This window comes from Magallana gigas, chromosome 4 (genome assembly GCF_963853765.1).
Source record: "Magallana gigas chromosome 4, xbMagGiga1.1, whole genome shotgun sequence".
NCBI classification, from domain to species: domain Eukaryota; kingdom Metazoa; phylum Mollusca; class Bivalvia; order Ostreida; family Ostreidae; genus Magallana; species Magallana gigas.
Window position 1 is genome coordinate 14,053,006 of NC_088856.1, and position 22,541 is coordinate 14,075,546.

At 31.8% G+C, this 22,541-nt stretch overlaps 1 long non-coding RNA gene across 1 annotated transcript; it reads left to right on the top strand.

The window, feature by feature from the left end:
• The first annotated feature begins 741 nt into the window (after positions 1 to 741).
• Positions 742 to 16,312, top strand: LOC109618517 (uncharacterized). Its single transcript, XR_010712851.1, has 4 exons — positions 742 to 841; positions 9,659 to 10,813; positions 10,971 to 10,998; positions 14,828 to 16,312. It is a non-coding gene; the product is annotated as an uncharacterized lncRNA (long non-coding RNA).
• The last annotated feature ends 6,229 nt before the right edge of the window (positions 16,313 to 22,541 follow it).

A 22,541-nucleotide genomic window follows, 5' to 3' on the forward strand; every position in this document is an offset into this window, starting at 1 on the left:
TTATTTCTGCTTAGAAATTGGAAATTTCCCGAATATGCTTACCTCCATGAACAGAATGATTAATATTAATAACAAAATAATGAGTATCTTATGAAGTATATTATCAAATTCTGAGAGTCGGAATCATGTTGTACATTGACTCTTCGGTGCTCCATGTACTAAGTCAAATGTTAGTTACTAATACATTAACAATTTCATTATGTAAAAAATAAAACATTATAGCGTTGTTCACCATACTTAAACTATTAACTGATCGGTATTTTTTCTTTATATTTATGCATATTTACAGCATGAAATGAATGCCAAAAATCGTCGCAACCTCTTTTGATTAATTTAAAAATAAAACGTACAATAACAATCCGAGCTTATAATGTGTTGCCGTTTCAAAAAGACATTTCAAAACCTTTTACCAAGTGTTGTGAAACAAATTTACCGCATTGTTTTGATTATAACTCAAGCGACATTTCAATCTTCCTTCTTTAAAGTGAGACATTTTGCAAGAATATTCTCCTTTTAGATTTTAAACATGTTTAAAATGGTTATAAGCAATGAAAATTTAAAAAAAAAATCCGATCTTGATAAATAAGTTTAGCTTTTGGCTCAAATAAAGAGATTTCTTGAATAAAACATTGTTTTGTGAAATGTATTGGTATTTTGATTAACGTGTCCATAATCGTTATTTAGATATTTCCTGCCCGTGTATCTTACGTAATGCTATATATGTCTACATTCTATGGTTGTAGATTACTACAAGTTCTGGCTTCAATCAATTGACAGTTATAGTGACACCACGACACCAGTCATAATAGTAGGCACTCATGACGACAAATTATCAAAAGCAGTAAGTCTGATTTTCACATGTTGATTAACAGTGTTTCGATTGACTTATTTTGAAAACATAGGTTACATATTACAGAGCTAACCATGACAAGGCATCCCCTTAATGAGACCACCTTAATCAAAATATATGATGATCATACTTAATGTCCTGTATTAAAAACTATGATATTATAGTTTATAGTATGGTTAAAGATAATATCGCATCATAGCAATTGAATAATAATTGTTCGTATATTTGAAATCGTATTATATTTTACAATATGTATCATAAACATTGCACTATCACACAATACAATATTTAAATGAATATAGTATCGTAGATAAAACAATAATTTAATTCTGGTTGTAACGTGGCATTTAGCTGGATAGAAAAATTAAGTTAAATATGTATAACCTGGTTTGGGCGTCACAAGACACGTCACAGTGCACCGACGTTAAAAACGTATTAATCTGCTTGACGTTGCGATTGAATTTTGAACATATTAATAGCATTTTTTAAAGTCAAACGCACTTCATTTGTTCAGTAATTTACAGAAAATTATATTATAAGAAATGTTCTCAATATAAACCCAAGATATACTCGTACAACTTGGGTTAGAGCAATTCGTTTTTTAGCTCACCTGAGCTGAAAGCTCAAGTGAGCTATTCTGATCACATTTTGTCCGTCGTCCGTCTGTCCGTCTGTCCGTCTGTCTGTCCGTCTGTCTGTCCGTCTGTCTGTCCGTCTGTAAACTTTTTACATTTTGAACTTCTTCTCTAAAACCGCTTATCCAATTTCAACCAAATTTGGCACAAAGCATCCTTATGGGAGGGCGAATATAAATTGCAAAAATAAAAGTCCGATCTTTATTCAAAGCGGAGAAAACCTTGAAAATGTAGAAAAAGGGGGGTGCATTTTTAAAAATCTTCTTCTCAAGAACTACTGATTCCAATTCAACGTAGTTTAGCATAAATTATCCTTATGGGAAGGAAAATATAAATTGCAAAAATTAAGTGTTAATTCTGTTTCAAATCTGAGTTATTACGAAAATAATAATAAAGGAAATGCGTGTTTCAATCAGTTTAATAGCTTCGGGTTCGGCATCCGGTAATCTTGCATCCGGTAAAATGGGTAGGCAAGACTTGGTCTGGCCAAAACAAAGATTGGCAGTTATTAATCTGCCAATCTCATTAAAATTTCAGGATATTTGATGGAGTAGTATATTTGTATTCGCTGTAAATATTGCTGCAAAATAATGCGTATTTGGAATTGACGATTGTCGATCTGCCTTGGCTTTTATTTTGCCACGGCCCGGGTTTGCATACCCATTTTACCTAGACTCGTATTCCATACTTCTAAAACGAGGTTTTTTGTTTAAAACAGCCATGACATTATACGAAAAAGGGTCGATCTGACTATGATGAATTTGCTTGTTGTGCAACAGTTCGCGTATGAAGGGAAATTTTTTAAACATGCAAAATATATTGTTGCCGATTTTGTGAAGTAAATTGAGGCTAAATATTTCAATGCGTTGACAGTTTTCACACATGACGTTTGTGTTAGCTTGTTCCGATTTTCGTTTCGTTTTCATTATTTCTGCTTGTAACCTGGGAAGTATCGTCTGTATTATTTCGTGATTTTTACGTATTTAATCAAACAGAGACTTTGGTAAATCAAACAGTTAACTGTTTACCTGCGCAAATTAAGCAAAATCTGATGTATCAAAAAAGTACTAATATACAATTCATTCTATCGGTAATTCGGCATTATCTTTTGCGTAATGGTAGATTAATGCAATAGGTTTTGTTAAGATGCTCGGCATTTTCTCGAGTTTATTCAGTTTAAATAAAGTTTGACATTGCTGACGGAAATATGTAGGTATATACATGTATATATATGATTCATTTCGAAAAAATAAATTGTGTTCTTTATTTGTTATAGTGAATGTTTCTTATGTTTAATTGTTTTCAATTTCTATTTACTAACCATATTTGAGTGTTAAGCTTAAAATTATAAGCAAGAAACAGAGATTTGCTCACAATTCTATGTTTGTACACAGATCTTAAAATCTAAAGATTAAAAAAGTAAAAAATTTGTCAATATTTATTAAGAAAATTTTCAATGTCTGTTCGTTCAGAAACCAACTTTAACATCTTATTGTATTGTAAACTTAACATTTTTCGACATTTTACGTCATTTTTACTCCTACTGTACATGTGATCCTTCACTGTGTTTGTGTACATTTGTATACACTGATTTTGAACCTCAAATACCAGTGAACTGGTCTTGAGTTAATAAAAGAATATAAAATCTTAGGCCATTCTTTTTTTCCATTTTAAATGCTGAATAGGAAATACCAAGTTAAAAATCATAAGCTGAATGTAATAAACTCATGTGAACAAAATATGAATCAAACCTAGGCGAACTGTGAGCTCTGTATCTTGCTTATAATTCTACAATTGACGCTGAAATTTTGGTTGAACATTAGAAAATCTCTATGAATTAGAGCATGTTAAATACTTGTACAAACGAAATAAAAGAATGATACTAGTATTCTGTATATATCTACTCTCTGGGGCCCTCTCTTTATACAATAAATAATGTGAAATCTACATCAATTTTGATAGTTTTTCAGACACGAGTAAATAAAAACGACATCTTTAAAACAGTTTCCATATTTCTGACACATTTCTGTTGCGGGGATAAAGTAATTATCGCTATTCCTAAGAATACTACAGCGGAAAATTATCCTGGTTTGTACGCGAAGTACCGGTAAATAACAGTAATTTAATTATAATGGAGAAGACAAATAAAATTTTTGAATGTTTTTAATTTGAGGAATTGAGCACATTGAGGCACAAGTTTCTTCTTCACATCTATACATGTAGGGGTTTTAAAATAAAAAACAATAACTACTATTTTTTTTAATACAATAACTAGTAAGTACTGAGTAGTTGATGAAAAAAGTGTACCTATATGCTCTCATATATTTTGATCGCTTTACAAAAGGGGGGGGGCGGGCAGAACGAAAATATAGGGATTTGGAAGTTAACAACTTAACAGTATACCTCTACCAAATGTTTAGTTTTATATCTTGCGTAGAATTTTCTTATTCTGGTAAAAAATAATATTTCATGAAGGTACAATGTCAAAGATTACATGTATACAAAAATAAGTGTAAAATTCGAATACTTTACAATATTTATTTTTTGTTTTTCTACCGAGGGACCATATGGCACAATATCTTTTGAACGCCTATTGTTGCTCAGGTGAGCGATGTGGCCCCATGGGCCTCTTGTTTTTCTATAATCCGCTTCGCAGATTATAAAGCGTAAACTGACCCAACCCAGGTTATATTCGTATAATTTGGATAAACTTTGAGTTTATTTTTTAGATAAAATACTGGATAATTAAAGAAATGATATGACACGTTATTACTTATATATAATATGTCAGTGTATCAAGATACAACGTTTTATCATATGATATGACTTGAACCTTATAATATTATATGATAAAACATTGTTTAAAGTAATTTGATAAGATAAGGTATTTATGATATGATATGTCATTGTATCATAGTATCCATACATGATATTGTATTATTTAGATTATTATTGTATAATATATGATAAAATACAGTACCAAATGCTACAATATTATATCATATAATACTAAATACTAAATTAGGTAAAGATAAAACCAATAACAACTACAAGGTAAGAAAAAGCCATCAAATTGCACTTACTCTAAAAACCTTATCCTTCCACAGTATCCAAAACCAATGGCTTAGATTCAGCATTCACGTCCGTTGAGTGCTTCAGTATAACAAAATCCAACATTTAAGTATGGTAAATATAGAACTAATAATACCTTAGATATGGCAGTTTAAAAGCACCTGCTCTAATACCTCAACTCTCCTTAGCAGATGTAAAAATAGCATTTAATTGCTTATTTGAGAACATATTGTAAGTAATGTGCAAACTTTCGGTAGAGTATATTATTTAACAAAATTGTCATTTTTCAAGAAAAAGAAAAACATTTATGGAGAAATACATATATTTAAAGTGTTTCCATGGTAACTAAAGAGAAATTTCAAAATATGATTTCTTTATTTGATTTTAATAAAATGGAAAATCTGGAACTTTTTGGTATGATCAATGGTTGTGCAATTCCGAATATATAAATAAAAATTGAGAACCGTTGCTATAGTTTAAAACTAGAAATTAGGTATATTCTAACATTTTGAGGCATATTTGAATGGGTATTATTCGTATAAAAAGTAAAGATAACTTATATTAATGGGTGTGAAAATATCACGTATGTCCTGAACTTGAAAGCACCTTAAAACAAGAGGCCAATGGGCCAAATTGCTCACCTGAGAAACAATAGGTATTATAAAATCAGCTCAATGGAGTCATAATACAAACAATCTGGACAATGTACAATAATACATGTAGATCCTGTATAAATAAAATCCATTTTTCCCCCTGGGTATTCTTATGTTTATTATCATTAGTCCCTTTTCTAACATGATGATTTTATAGTCATATCACACGTTTAATATTGCAGTTCTCAAAAAAATCCTTAACAATTGTTTATATATGGGATATAAAGCTATATCAAACTCTGAACCTTCTTGTGAGGACGAATAATTGTCCTGGAGCCAAAGTCTTAACAATTATAAAGAATCATCTGGCTGATTAGTTTATGAGAAGAAGATTTTTGAAGATTTACTCTATATATTCCTATGTAAAACTTTAAAACCCCCCTCCCCCAATGTGGACTCACCCTATCCCCAGGGATCATGATTTTCACAACTTTGAATCTACACTACCTGAAGATGCTTCCACACAAGTGTCAGCTTTCCTGGCTGATTAGTTTCTGAGAAGAAGATTTTTAAAGATTTACTCTATATATTCCTATGTAAAACTTCGACCCTCCATTGTGCCCCACCCTACCCCCAGGGATCATGATTTTCACAGCTTTGAATCTACACTACCTGAGGATGCTTCCACACAAGTTTCAGCTTTCCTGGCTGATTAGTTTTTGAGAAGATTTTTAAAGATTTACTCTATATATTCCTTTGTAAAACTTCGACCCCCCATTGTGGCCCCACCCTAACCCCGGGAGTCATGATTTTCACAACTTTGAATCTACGCTACATGAGGATGCTTCCAAACAAGTTTCAGCTTTCCTGGCTGATTAGTTTCTGAGAAGAAGATTTTTAAAGATCTACTCTATATATTCCTATGTAAAACTTCGACCCCCCCCCCATTGTGGCCCCACCCTACCCCCGGGGGTCATGATTTTCACAACTTTGAATCTACGCTACCTGAGGATGCTTCCACACAAGTTTCAGCTTTCCTGGCTTTCTGGTTCTTGAGAAGAAGATTTTTGAAAATTTCTCGAAATTTTTTCAATAATTTCTAATTATCTCCCCTTGAAAACGGGTGTGGCCCTTTACTTTCACAACTTTGAATTCTCTTTGCCTAAGGATGATTTGTGCCAAGTTTGGTTGAAATTGGCCCTGTAGTTCTTGAGAAGATGTTGAAAATGTGAAAAGTTTACGGACAGACGGACAGACGGACGACAGACAAAATGTGATCAGAATAGCTCACTTGAGCTTTCAGCTCAGGTGAGCTAAAAATGGGCATTTACTAAAATATATTGCCGTTGCTATGGACATTTCAAATAGTTAGATTTTCCGTGTGATTTCATGCGCAACTATAATTTTTTTTAGCAACAACAATCATAATTTATTGTCTTCTTGTCTTGTCTGCAAATGATGCAAATGTGATTTTTACCTTAAAATATCTATCTTATCATAAGGGTAAGTTAATATTAATGGAAGAGCAACGGTAACAGCCACAAGCGTGAACTTTAATTTTCGCTTGTGAAGTTGCAGTTTACAGCGCTCAACGTTCGTGACATCATAATAAAACTCGTCATTTAAACTTTGAAAACCCGGTATTTAAATGTCACAGAATAAAATGGAAAAACGCTGTAGAATGTAAATGTATAAAATTGGGGTTAATCCGTAGGTTTCCTAAGCATGATTCACTTTGGTGTCCGTATTCTCAACCAATGTTACTTTCAATATTCGAAAACTCTATCAATCGTTCACCTGCGTCGAGCTCTTGTTCTTACATTTATTAAAATGACTTTATTCACGTAACAAGGAAAGTCACCAAATCACTAATTTGTAAATAGTGTGTTACTTTAAATGAAGCTTTAATTCTACTGATTTTTTATTACTGATTATGAATTAATTCTGTGCACATAGCATTAACAGGTCGGGGAAACTATTTTCTGTGACGTCGGAATAAAATTACATACCAAATGAGGCACAGACGTAATCGACAAACTGACCGATCAGCTGATTGACATTCCTGCGTTGAAATGCATCATGGGTTACTACAAAACATTCTACGTTTAAAAAATGCTACTTTTTCTAATTGCTTTTGGAAAGGCATATTATTTTTTTCAAGCATTTATACACTTAAAACAATATTTACATCATTATCTACTTTTTCCATGCTCACATTTGCAAACACTCATTTTACAATGGTAAAAATTGGGGTTCATCAGCTGCATTGTTTAAGTCTATTTGTTGACAAAAGCCTTACTGCCAGCGCTGATTTTTAATGAGGACAGTTTTCAGGTGATTTCATGGTCCTAAGCATTCGACTCGGAGGTGTTCGTACATTGTCTGGCATTCAAAACCTCATATGACCATTTAAAGCCTACGTGTAAATGGTTACGAGATGCGTGTTTGGTGCGTACTCTTGATAATAATCCATGTATTCTTTTAGAAAGTTATTGTATGCATCTACTTGGACTTCTGGCATTCCAATAGAGCGAGCATATACACATATGACACATTTCTTATATATGCATTTACATATGTTCATTCCTCAAGGTACATGTGTACTGATTATTACTATTGTGTTATACAACAATAAACATGTATCAAAATGAATTCAGTTTTAAATTCAAGTCAACAAAAAGCACTACAACAGCGAAAATCACAAAGTTTACGAAAATCAAATACTGGAATATAATGACTTGTGAATACTTTATGAGAAGTATTTCAACGTACTATTTAACATAGAAAGTCGGCAATGTTTGTTAATGTGAGCATGAACAATTTTTATTAGTACATAATCTCTAGATTTTTACCAAAAAATTGTCGTTCCCGCAGTCTTTTGAAATCAAGTCGTAAATTAGTCTAAACCACGTGTTTATTGTAAAAACGTAAAAATGTAGTAAATCACATGTGTTGCTTTTTATTTACTGATTGGACAATTGTTCACGGTACGAACCTCTCTGCAATGACAACACTATCCATATAAAGTAGTTTCCCCGACCTGATTAACGACAGCATCAATGTAAAGGAAAAAAGCGGTTTTATTACAGTTTCAATATAATTCACTTTTAACGTAACGATGCATTCACTGACACAATCGAAAGGAAAGTTGGTCGTGACGTTCAAGTTGATTATGACGTCATATTGTATGAAGTACAGACAAGTGATTTCCTACACATCGCTGTGGGAAGCCTTAACATACCCGCGAAAAATTATATCACATCGACGACAACTCTCAAACACGACCTGTCTGAATTATTATAATGTGGCAAGCCTCCCCTTTATCCACAATATATATATATATATATATATATATATATATATATATATATATATATATATATATATATATATATATATATATATATGCACACATATAAAGCACTGAGAAATTCACCTTATTGGAGCTCTTTCTTCGCCCCGTCCGGGGCTTGATCTCAAGACTTCTGGAACCCATTCTCCTAGCAGTAAGCAGCCAACGCGCTAACAACTCGGCCATCTAGGCAAGACGAAAAATGTTGCTTTAGATGACGAAAGAAACCTAGCGCTGGTCACTTACTTCACGGTTGTTTGAGATACAGGTAGAATACAGTTAAACGACAATTTAATAGCAATATACATATAATAGGCCCAAACATTGCAATAACTCTCAAACTGACATATACCTGCCCATAAGGAATGATAGATATATATAAAACAAAGAGAAACTCACCCTATTGAAGCTCCACTTCGGCCCGGGCCGGGGCTTGAAATCACGACCTCTGGTCCCCATTCTCCTAGCAGTAAGCGGTCAGTGCACTAACCACTCGGCCATTTAGGCAAACTTATATCATATATATATATATATATATATATATATATATAAAATTTGAAAAACGAAAGACAACACAGAGTAAAACGTTAGCGCTTTCATTCAATCTTCAGACGTCCGGACACTGCGATATTTTTTGGATTTAACTATATATATATATATATATATATAAATATATATATATATATATATATATATATATATATATATATATATATATATATATAGATATATATATATATATATATAGATATATATATATTTACCTTATTGTAGCTCCCCTAGTAGAAAATAATATCTTAGTGAACACATTCGCTTGGTATTAATATTTAGCACTGTTTTCATAAAATTAAACAATTTCAAATTTAATCTTTGTATTGACGGTCATTAAATGCGGATTTGTCTACTACACACGCATTCTCCTAGCAGTGAGCGGCCACCGCGCTAACCACACACACACACACACACACACACATATACAATATATATATATATATATATATATAAATATATATATATATATATATATATATATATATATATATATATATATATATATATATATATTTATATATATATATATATATATATATATATATATATATATATATATATATATATATATATATATATATATATAACTCCCATGATTTTGCAGGACTGTCGCAAATTTTTCCGGGAATTTTTCGAGTGTTTTGAAGATTATTCATACTTGAAGAGGCACTTGCATCACGACCGAATTTTCACAATCGGATTTCCGAAAACAGGTCCAGAATTAGAAAACTTATCAGATATCAAGAAATGTATTGCAAAGCTTGCCCTTGGTTCTAGGTCTTTTGAAGAACAAATAAGACCAGTGTGGGCAATATTTGAACACATTTTGCAGAGGAAGAAAACACAAAAGATTATGTCTCGAAAAGAACTATCAGAAATAAACGTCCTTTTAAGTGAAGAGTTCAGGATGAATGAAGAAGACATTACAAAAATGTTGTGTTTCTTGCACGGAGTTGGAACTCTGTTATACTTTTACGAGAAAGGATTAGATGAAACAATCATTCTCGATATTCAATGGTTTGTCAATGCATTCAAGTCCCTAATTCATTTTACCGTAGATATCAAAGATAGAGACTACAACCGTGACCATTTCAAGAGCACAGGGGTAATGGAAGACAAAAAACTAACAGAAATATGGAAAAGCAAAGCAAAGGAGGAGTATATTTTGCATAAAACGAAGATTCTAGCTTACATGGAACGATTAGGATTGTTAGCAATACAGCATGAAAACAAACTCTGGTATTACATCCCAAGTATGAACAAAATGATATTTAAAAACGCAGTCATTGATATGGAAAGTTCAAAGTCTTCGATTCTTTGTTTTCAGTTTGACGAAAACAAACAGCTTCCAGTGTTTCTCTTTTACGGAATAGTTTTAAAATGCATGCAAATACCGAAATGGTCTATTCTACGAAAAAATGAAAAAATCTGCTTGTATGAAAACGCGGCATGCTATTCATTCCTTGATCATATTGTGGTTCTATGTCTTTGCAAAAACCAAATCCAGGTCCAAATTTTAGTACCGGCGAAAGGAAAAATTGATGTGAATGTTCTTCAAGAAGTTAAGCAATCCATTGAGAGGGAAATACAAGAATATAAAGAGTATAAATACGATGTTGGATATAAATGTCAAAATGGATTGCTAAATACTGAAAACGACAACTCATTTATTGCAAAAATTGAGTTTCCTGTATCAAAACATATTTGCGAAAGGTGTATAGTTAGCAAGAAGCATTACGTCGACAACAAAATATGCTGGGTAGGTGAAGAGTATAAAATTATTCTCTTTATAATTGCATGCGTTATTGTAATTATTAAAACCTGCAAAACATGAAAAAATGTACTGTATGTTATAATAAAGACATTAGATATTTCGTTAAATAAATAATGTAATAACAAAAAATATTATTTTATAGATACCTACAGAAAAACCGAAAAATGAAGGTAAGTCCTTCGATATATACTCGTATAATTGTAATATTGTTATAACCATTGTTTAACAGAGTCGGATTAAAGGTGTTCCTATAAAGAGTACTGCATAAAAGTGCATATATTTGACTATTTGACTTTTAATTTCAACTAAAAACATATCCTTACAGTTAGTATATGTTGAATTCCAATATATTTGGACTAAACATTCCATGAGCGCCCTCTGTACAATGGACATACATCTGCGTACATTGTGCATCGTTTTGGTGAAAATTTTGACAGCAAACTTTTACCCAGACCAGACTTAATCTTAAAAAGAAATATCCCAATACTGTTGTTGTGCTTTGTGCTGATGTGTTTTACAACGCCGTTAATATACCTGATATAAAATATGAAATAACTCCGGATTGAAAGGGTGCTGGTCGTTGAAATAAAGTTACTTGTCAAATACTTTTCCGTTCGTACTTCAAAGCTAATTATCTTTAGGTACACAATAATGTTGGTAACTTAAGAATAAACAGGGAGTTTTTCCAAGTACCCCAGTTTGATTTGCAAATCGACTATCGTAGGAAATAGTACATTTTTTAAGGAAATTGAATTTATCTCTGCTGTTGACACAACAATCGGTTTCGGTTCTGGTATATATACATAAACACAACTGGAGTGACTTCTGGGGGTAGATGTTAATGATTGATTGACAGACGGTAGACTTATAACATAACAGGAGTTGGTGACGTATTTTTCTTAGCAACTATCAATTACAGATTGAGATTTTAACACACCCATTTTTAGATATGTCTTATCATAGGATTCATTTTGTATTAACCAGACGTCATCTTCCTGTTAAATGACAACTTTGTTTATTTAAAGTCGTCGACAACTTCTCAGAAACTACTGTTATTTTCTTTATGCATGATACACAGAGATATTCTCGTTGAAATATGGTATATTTATGACTATATAATTGAATTTGATGAAGTGATTAGATTTTAAAATATGGAATAAATTTACATGTTTAACAAAGGATATGTCTGTCAGTTATAGAATTTTAAAAAAGGTACGAAACACGCAAGACTCTGACCCCCCCCCCCCCCTCCAAAAAATACTGCACGCATACTGTGGTTCATCAATATTCGTTGAAGACCAATTTTCGTGGAATTCGGTTTTAAGTTTAACCATGAATTTAAATGTTCATTGAAGTACATTTTCTACTAACAATTTGTATTGATAGGGTCATTGACCACGAATTTACTTTAAACAGTCCTTGAAACTGTGATTTTCACAGTATTAAACTTTTGAATTCTCGAGCTGAACAGGATTGCATGTTTTATTCAGAATAAAGAACAATCATTTTTATGAATGAAAATTAGAAACATGATATCAATCTGTCCACACTGCTTCAAATAATGTTCTTACTTTACTGAAAGGTTAGTCAAAGGCTTACTGTAGTTTGTTTTCTATTTTAAAAGAAATTGTTTTAAGAATAAACATGTGCAGAAAGAGATAAAAATCGTGCATTCGGTTAAATTGGGAGGAGGGAGTGAGGAGGGAATAATTTTAATAAGTATGTACAAAAAAGTCAATCCAATATAATACCTGTATACAAATAGAATAACGTCATTAGTGTCGATTGTTTTCAAGATTCATACAATCATAGATTTTTAAAAAGAAAACCTACATATGATTCAATATACAAGAAGTTTGATTTGTCTGAAATACGTAGTGCCCTAAAAAAATACCCAATAAATATATTTATGTACAAACATGTACTTGTAGGTATAAAACACAGTTCACCTCAACAGATTTGTGAACTTTTCACTCGTTGAATAGCATCTGATGTAAATAAACAATTCAGACATATAAAACTAATAATAATTCAAGTTAGTTTTAATTTTGTTATGTTCTGCCAATTTCATTTTTATAATATACAGATATATTATGAGGTCTTTCCACCTCTAATATGAAAAACCTTTTTTATTCCTTATCTTTTTTTCTCCATTTTGTTCTTCTCTACTTTTCTCGAGGCAGTTATTTGATTATTAGATTTATGAAAATATTTTTTTTTCTTTTTGTGGTTGACCCTTAAAAGTTATTGCACCAAACGACTATTTGTCTGCAGATAATCCACTCTGCTCTCTATAGCTACAAACATCGTGAAATCTATGGCCCAAGGGCCAGGGGTTCTGGCGATAGGGTGCACCTTTGATGATTTTATAGGAAAAGTGCATCAATTCTTTAAAAAAACTTCTTTTCTGCTCCTGAATAAATAGCAAATTAAATAAGTACTAAATTGGATAAGGAAGAATTTAGGAACAAAAATCAATGAAAAATCAAAATAAGCAAAGAATTAAAGTAATTTGGTAATGTTAATTTTAGGGAGCAATATTAGGTCTATATCGTACATAGTCATTTGGCCGATATAATTTTCACCAAAATACACAAAATTAAACCCTTTGGAGATTTAAAGATTTAAAAATCATTTAAAATTAGTAAGTTAAAATTGGAATCGGTTGGCATTTGATATTTTCCAATTTTAGTTTAATATAGCAATTTTGTTATTTAAGTTTCTTGTTAAAATATGTGTTAATTGTGTAAATTTCTTAATTTGAGTGACGATCATTTTGTTGATTTGATCCATAATTTGAAAAGAAAATTCTCATTGATGACATTTTTTTAAATTAAAAAATATAATTAAATTAATATATGACCCTCTTTGACAAGACACGTTAAATAATTGTTCTGTCTAATTGATATTGGAAGTGTAGCTCAGAAGTATCATATCTCCAGTTACAATTTAGTCAGATTAATTTTTGAAGCCGATATCGATTTTATATTTATTACTTAATATTTTAAAGGGATTCTTGTTGATCCATCAACTGATATTCTGGTATGTCTAATCACATCGCAAATTGTAATCTTAAAGGGACTCACACAGATTTGAGCTCAAAATTTTAACAATGTTTACTGAAATTTTAATTTTCATGTCCCCTGGAGTATTAGTTTTGACTCTAGGACAGGGCCAAAATGGATGTATAGGTGTCAAGGCATATAATGTTAAAAAATTATCTTCTTACTAACTCCCACGCACCTGAAACGAAAACTGAATTCATGATTTTGTAGACCAGATCTTTAAGTTTTTCGCCAAAATTATAGGTTTCATAGTTCTTTTTGAAAACGTTCAGGCAGGGAGGTGGTCGTCATTACAAATTTAAAATTGTTCTACTTCAGAATGAAACCTAATTAATTAAATGCATATATGAGACTCCTCGACAAGTTTGTGTATGGGTTATATGCTACTCAGTTGACCGTTAAGGCCAATTGGCCTCTTGGTAATGTCTAGAATGATTAATATGGCTATTTGTCATGCTTTGTCAAAATTTGATAGTCAAATACTGAGTTATAAACAAGATACAGGATTTTAAAACCCTTTTTTTGGTAAACAAAGTTCGAGCCTTTTTATTGTTTACAAATGTGTTTTATTGGTATAAGTTTTAATCTATTGTTGCTTTATTCTGTTGATAATATTATTTATAAACACATTGAATAAGTTTATTTGGTTTTCCACGAGTCATGTTGTCAAAAAAATAGTAATTTCATACTTTTCATTTATTGTAAACAAATATAAGACTCGAGTTTTGTTTACAAAACAATGAATTCTTACCTCTGTATCTCTCTTATAACTTGAATTCTCGCATTCAAATTTTGGTCAATCATTCAAAATGTGCAAGTAAACCATTATATATATAAAAAGAAAAAAGAAAAAAGAAATCTAAAATCGTGTCCAAATCCCTATAATAATAAAAATTATTGTTTCTATGTTTTCATTGTGTTTGTTATGTTACAGACACTAAATATATTTGGGAGGCTAATGAAGAAACAGACGAGGAACTAGTTTCAATAAAACAAATCAAAGAAGCATGTCTTGATGGAAACATAGAACACTTTAACTTTCATCTGGAAAAAGAAATAGGACCAAGACACCATTTATTGGTGAAATCAGATAAAAATGGTTGGAGTGTATTGCACTTAGCGGCGAAAGGTGGCAATGTAGCGATCTTTTGTAAATTGGTCTCCGTGAATCTGAAGATATGCAAAAATACACACTCTCAAATGACGGTTCTTCATATTGCTTCAAAATTTGGTCACTATGACATTTGCGACTTTATCCTTAAAAATAATGATTTCAAAAAGTATGTCTGCAAAAAGTCTTTAGAAGGAAAAAATGCTTGTCATTACGCGGCAGAGTCTGGTTCCGTCAGATTACTTCGATTACTGGTTGATAACGGTATTGACGCAAAGGCAGTTACTGACAGGGAACTAAATATATTTCATATTGCTTGCATTTATAATCGGTTAGAAATGTGCAAATTTATTTTTGATTATTTCAATGACCTCGTGGTTGCAAAAAGTAATGATGGTTGGACTGCGGCTTTATATGCAGCGAAGAATGGTAATACAGAATGTTTGAAGTTTCTGGTTGCGAAAAAAGTAAGTGTTGATCACAAATCTGAGAGTGATAGAAACATATTGCACATTGCATGTGACAACGACCATTTGGATGCATGCATATTTTTAACGGACACATGCCCTTCTCTGTTGTCAGCACCGGACGAAAAAGGAAGATATTCCGTTCACTTTGCTGTCAGAAGTGGCAACATGCAACTTTTGAAATATCTAGAATCCAAGACAATGCTGACAAAGAAAACTTATAAAGGTATGAACATACTTCATATGGCGTGCTTACATGGCCACAGTGAAATGTGTTCGTATTTATTAGAAAGGTATCCAAATCTCAATGTACAGCGCTCAGAAAACGGATGGACATCTGCACATTATGTTGCTGGAAGGGGAAAAAACGGGGGTAACGAAATTGAAATATTTAAAATGCTTATAAACGCTGAGATCCCAGTAGAAATGATGCATCTTAGCAAACATGGAAACTCGGTTCTGACCTTATCAATCAAATACAATATCATTGAATTTGCTGAATATCTCTTTGAAAACCACCGCAATATGTTACATATTCCAGATGCAAATAATCCTTGGGAGACTGGTAATCAATACCCCAAAATGTTGGATCTTCTGCAGAAGTATTTGGTTATGCCTCGTTATTAATTTTTTTTTTTTCGTTATCTTGTACATGTGCTTGTATTTAGTTATATTTTAAATATGAAAATTGTATACTAAGGACGAAGTAATATCTTAGCCTATAAATTTTTCTTAAGTTTATTACTTACCCGTTTTACTATTTCAGTTGTTCCTTGCGAAATTTTTAAGTTATGTTTTAACTTTAGGACAGGTAAATCGATGACACAGGACCAAACTTTAAATGGCGACGGTTTATGTTACATTGAAATGAACTTAGTTCAAAACAATATACATACAAGTATCATTAAGATCCTTTTCACTTCACTTTACTTCTATGAATACGCATATATCTAGAATTAATTTCTTTGGTGTACATTGTAGACTTAGGAATTAGCCTTCAGATACCGAAGTTATAATTGGTTATTATCATTTGTAAAGTAAAAATTATTTTTTTTAAATTTTTTTGAGATTATCTTGACGATGGCGCAGACGAAAAGAGGATATAGTTATAGCTAGTACACTAATTATAATTAAACATGCCCGAGAACACTGATCTCTTTAGTAGTTTGATAGAAATAGGAATAAATACTATATCAAATCATGGTACAGGCCAGTTTAAAGATAGACCACTTCATCACATAGAATTGATTACTGGGATACTCTTTTCATCATAAAAAAATATTATCACAATATATTTTTAGATCTAGAGTTATGATGGATTTGGTATGTCCAAGTTAAATAGTACAGGGATCGATACCCGTATTTGCAACCACTATATCGTATTATGATTTCACCCAATACGATATCTCAATAAATTTGATCTTAAAGACCTTGACCAGACACCCGGCGTTGCCTTGTCACGTTATATAACCCAGAATTATCTCCTCCTCTACATGGGGAGTAGCCCTTTTCCCTGTTTAAAAAAGAATTGTCAAGAGACAGCTTCCAGTTGACTACTTCTTTTATTCAAAGCATTTTAATTATAAAAACATTCCGATTAAAACTCCACAATATAATATAATGTATAATAAATAACAATAGACATTGATTACAAGAAATTCTGAAAATAAAATATTATATATACGTGAACCCCCTGAATCATTTATGTTATTTTTTTTCAAAAACGCGCATGGTGGTTCTTAATGTGATCTTACTTGTATAAAAAGAGGAAGGCAAAAGACAGCTTCCAGTTTACTACTGGAGAGCTCCTTTCCCCGCACCTCCTTTTTACACACACGGAAATTGTACCTGAAATTTACGAACCTTATAAGTGCATAAGCTCAAGTTAAGTATTAATGTTCTGATGCACCGTGGTCAGCTATAGCATTTTATTTATAATCTCTTACCCGTTCAGACAGGTTCATCACTGGACTTAATTACCCATTTCTCTATGAATGTAAACAATCATGCGCTATCTGTATAGCCAGTGTACTTTAACCAATTTCTGTAGAATTTCCGTCATCTGAGGCAGGTATCACAGTGTATACTTAAATCAGGATTGGCCGGGAAATACCAGTGCTGGGAATGACCGGTGGTAAATAACGGTATTTCCCGTCCCGGTAAATACTACTGATTTACACTAAACTGGGAAATACAAGTTTTTAATCTTAATTTCTTTAATTTGTTTAATGGATTGTTCAGGATGTAAAATATTAAAAATAAGCATCAAAACACAATTAAGCATACTCTGCCATTTTGCTGTCAGTTTATGAATCTTAAATTCACCAGATCACCTATTCCCAAAGGCTTTTATAGCTGCTAGAGTACAAATTAATTCCTCATCATTTGCGGGAAATGGGCCCCCTGTACTTTCAGACACTTTGAAAAGTCGATATATTTGGTGTCCGCTCCGATGGAGAACCAAAACAACTGTCAGTCAGGAACTTTCTTATAAACGAAATACACGCTGATAACAGCTGTGGCCAGAATAAGAACTAATATTTCATTGGATATTTCATGTGGCGAGTATTGACAAAGCATCAAAACAGAATAGCGTTTAAGATGCAGATCCCCGGACATGCACGGTGCCTCATCGATGGAGGATTTGCTATTCTCATGAAGTTGTATAGGCGGTGTGATTGCGATAGCATTCGCCAACTTGAAGATGTTGTTAACAGATCTTCTACAACTAACACTGCTGTGAGATACCCAGCGTGGCAATGGAGATCCATGAAAGAGTATCTGGAGCAGTTTTTCAAACCAGTGAAGGGTATCCGCCAGTACCAACACTTTTCGTTCGACTCTAACGAGCCAGGCCTTGTAATGGCGAAGAAAACTTGTGTCAGAACCGAGGAGAAGATTGAGATTTTCAAAGATCAGGGGTTTCAGTTCAGAGAAATAAGAAGACCGGATGTACTTCCCGCTGGTGGACTGTCTGAATCTAGGGTACACAACGAGACCTGCTTTCCAGGAGGAGACGTGCCCTTCTCCAGTCCAGTAGTAAACTTACTGAACTGAAACTTTTTTTTTTTTACACATTTTGATGTAAACTTTTTTTTCAGGAAATGGTTGACTTTTTATTGTATAAATCTAATTTTTATAATATAAGTTATATATTAATTAAACCATTGAATATGACTTGAATATATAGGTTAACAAATATGAAATTGAAGAATGATTTAAGTAAAGGATAATTAAAATCAATTTCCTATTTTATGCTATTATTTTTTGTGTATATTTTTTTTATTCCTTCTTTGAGAAAAAAATTAAATGATCAAATATGATTAATTACCGGGTAATTCACTATATCTTAAAAAAAGATATTATCTAGTTCTGCAAATTATACAACTTAACAAAAAAAATTAACTTAGCACATCTGAATGAAAAAAAAATGTGTGTAATGTGTGCAACGTCAACTTGAAGGTTATTTAAGTGACGTCATGATGTTGTCCCAGTTCTGAAGGATATAAAAACAACGTTTTTCAAAAGCCTGTAACATGAAAACTAGTGGGAGTACAAGTTTCAAATTAAGAAATATTATTGTAGACCCACTCCTCCATTTTCCAATAAAAAAACAATTTTTGATAAAAATGTCATTAAGACCTCTCTTTCCAGAGAGCAGTCCAATTATATATATATATATATATATATATATATATATATATATATATATATATATATATATATATATACATATATATCGCCGAGCGTCGAGTTGAACGAGACTATATTGAACTCTGGCGTAGGAATACAAAAAATATTTATAAAACAGAACAAAATATCTATATTCTTCTTGTTCTATCGTTAAGGCGCTGATAAAACACAGGTAAAAATCCAGGTAAAATCTTTGACCGAAAGCAGACTATAATTGCTATCACAACACAAATCACACCTGTTGTTCTATACCCAATTATCAAATGTGTGCAAAACGGGAACACACCATTAAAAGAATTACTTTTCGAAATAGTGCCAAACGATACGCTTCCGTAAGGTAATAATAAAGAAATCCTTTTTTTTTGGTCTAAATTTCTATCTCAATATGATTACATCTCATTCTTATCAATATTAATATCAAGATTTAAAAATGTACATTTACTTATATCAGTGACCAATAATCATCTACATGTAGTTTAAACGAACAAACAAAAAACCAGAAACACAAATATGTGTTGTGTTGTGTTGAACATATTTTATTGACTAATGCCAAAAGGATTGGACACAAGTTCCAAAAAAACTTTGAATGTCCTCTCCTTGTACATAATATATTACAGTGCCATACAATGCCAGTTAACATTGATAACAGTTATAGAACATGTAATGAAATACAAATAAATCATTAGTTTTAAATCTAGAATTAGAATTAGGTTGGATAAGAAAGTTATGCAAATAATTTAAAAACTTAGATAAATCTACAACACTTTTGTATAAATGTATGAACTTCTTTAAATATTTTTATGTTTTCATCATAAGATAAAGTGTTGTCACCCCAAAGTAACAAATGTACATCAATTATATTCAAAAAGTTCAGTGATAAAAGATTATACATAAATGAATACAAATATGTATCAGGATATCTTTTCGCTTACAAGCAAATATTTATTTAAACAACACATGTGCATATTAACATTTTTTACTCTTTCCATTTGAGTAAGACCGCGGTACATTAACTGGCAAGTTTTACGTCAGTTTCACCTGGTGTTCAAAACATTTGAATTGGCGGGGACAAATTACGTGGACGTCTGAGTTCAAGTTCAAGTTCAAGTTCAGTTTATTCACTCAGACCAAATAATTTGGTACAAGAGGAACATATATATAATACATACAAATCGTCAGAGGTACAGACAAACAGGCACATTTTCATACAGGGAAAAAATATAAATAAAAAAGAACAGACTATAGAATCACTACTTATGTTAGATTTTAGTATAAAGGATCATAATAGGAAAACAACTAAGAGGAGCAGACAGCATCAACAATTTTTGAAATAAATACACATAATTTTCTTAGCGATTTACAATTGCAATTAGTCATGAGTTCAGAAAACTTAAAAAAATTTGGTCTTTTCCAATATTTTGTGTTTATGTATTTTTCCTTATTTCTTCTAGTGCCAAACATTCTAAAATATAATGAAATTCATCTCCAATAAGACCTTTATTACACAAAAGACATAACCTCTCATTCAAAGGAATGTTATACCATCTGCCTGTCTCTACAGGAAAACGATGGTTTGATGTACGAAATTTAATGAATTTTTTTCTTAGTTTTACAGGTAAAATATCAAGATAATTCTCAAAGCCAAAATATGGTTTTAAAATTTTATACACTTGACCTCTGGAAGAACAATTTATATCATTTGACCATATTTGCATAAATTGGTCTTTTAATCTTTGGTTTACAGTAGCAGATAACCATTCTATATTGACAAAATTATGGTTCTGCCAGACATATTGTAGCCCGCACATGTTCAAAATTCTTTGAATACAATCAATCCATGGGCTTTTACAATCGCTATTAAAATGTTGTGAAAATAAATATCTGTACACTGTATATACAATTTTGTTCTCGGGGCTTATTAGCATTTTCCCCCAATATGTAATTATTCTTGTATAAACATTAATATACAACGGGTAGCGCCCTGTTTCTCCATATATCATAAAATTCGGTGTTGTGCTTCTTAAATTAAGTACTGTTTTCAAAAATTTCAGATGTACACGTTCAATAATATCTAGATTTTCAAAGCCCCAAATTTCGCAGCCGTACAATAAAACTGGTAAAACAACCTTATCAAACAAATCAAATTGACAATTTACTGGTAAATTAAAATTTCTAATTTTTCTTATAACACCATACATAGCCTTTTGAGCCTGTTCACACAAATGCTTTCTTGCTTTAATAAATGAACCAGTTCTTGACAGAACGATACCCAGGTATTTGAATTCTTTAACATTTTCAATAACTTCTCCTTTATAATAAAAAAGCTTTTTCGATGTTGGACCTTTGGAGAAAACCATTATTTTTGTTTTATTAACATTGACATTAAGTTTCCATTGAGTACAATAACTATAAAATTCGTTGAGGGCGTTTTGAAGGTCTTCTGTCGATTCCGCCATTATGACGGTATCGTCAGCGTTAAATGAAATAAGTAGTTTCAAATGTAATAATAACTCGTTTTCGATTTCATTACTAATGCTTTGTAAACCAACAATATTTTTTTCCAAAAGAAAGTTTTCTAAGTCATTAATGAACAAAGAAAATAAGAAAGGGGAAAGGTTTTCTCCTTGTCTAACACCTACATTACATTCAAAAAAATTAGAAGCAATACCATTTAATTTTACTAGTGACTTTATACCCATGTACATGTTTTTAATATATCTAAAGCATTTCCCGTTAATTCCATTCAAAATAAGTTTACTCCACAGGCCGGTCCTCCATACAGTATCAAACGCCTGTTTAAAATCGATGAAAGCACAAAATAATTTTTTTTTCTTTTCATGAAAATGTCACAGAGAAATTGTAATGTCAAAATATGATCTAAAGTTGAGTAGTTTTTTCTAAACCCGGCTTGGTTTTCATAAATAAGATTTGTCTCAGTGGCGTATGCTTCCAGACGATTGGCCAAAATACTAGTGAAAAATTTACCTAGACAACTTAAAAGAGATATCGGGCGGTATTTTTCCGGCTGAGTAGGATCCCCCTTATTTTTATAAATTGGTTTGATAATACCGATTAGCCACTCATCTGGAACGAACCCACTACAGAAAATAATATTAAAAAACTTCTTATACACTGGTAGAAAAATAGACAGAGTAGATGAAATGTGTTCATTTACAATAAGATCATACCCAGCGGCTTTACTATTTTTAAGTTTCTTAACTGCCGCAACAATTTCTTCATCAGAAATTTCACCGTTAAGAATATCGTCATACATACATGTACCAATAAAATCAGTGTTATCAATATTAGATTCACCGTTCTCACAGCCCTCATTCATATCCTTTAAAAATTGAAACATATCGTCAATGCTAACAGCA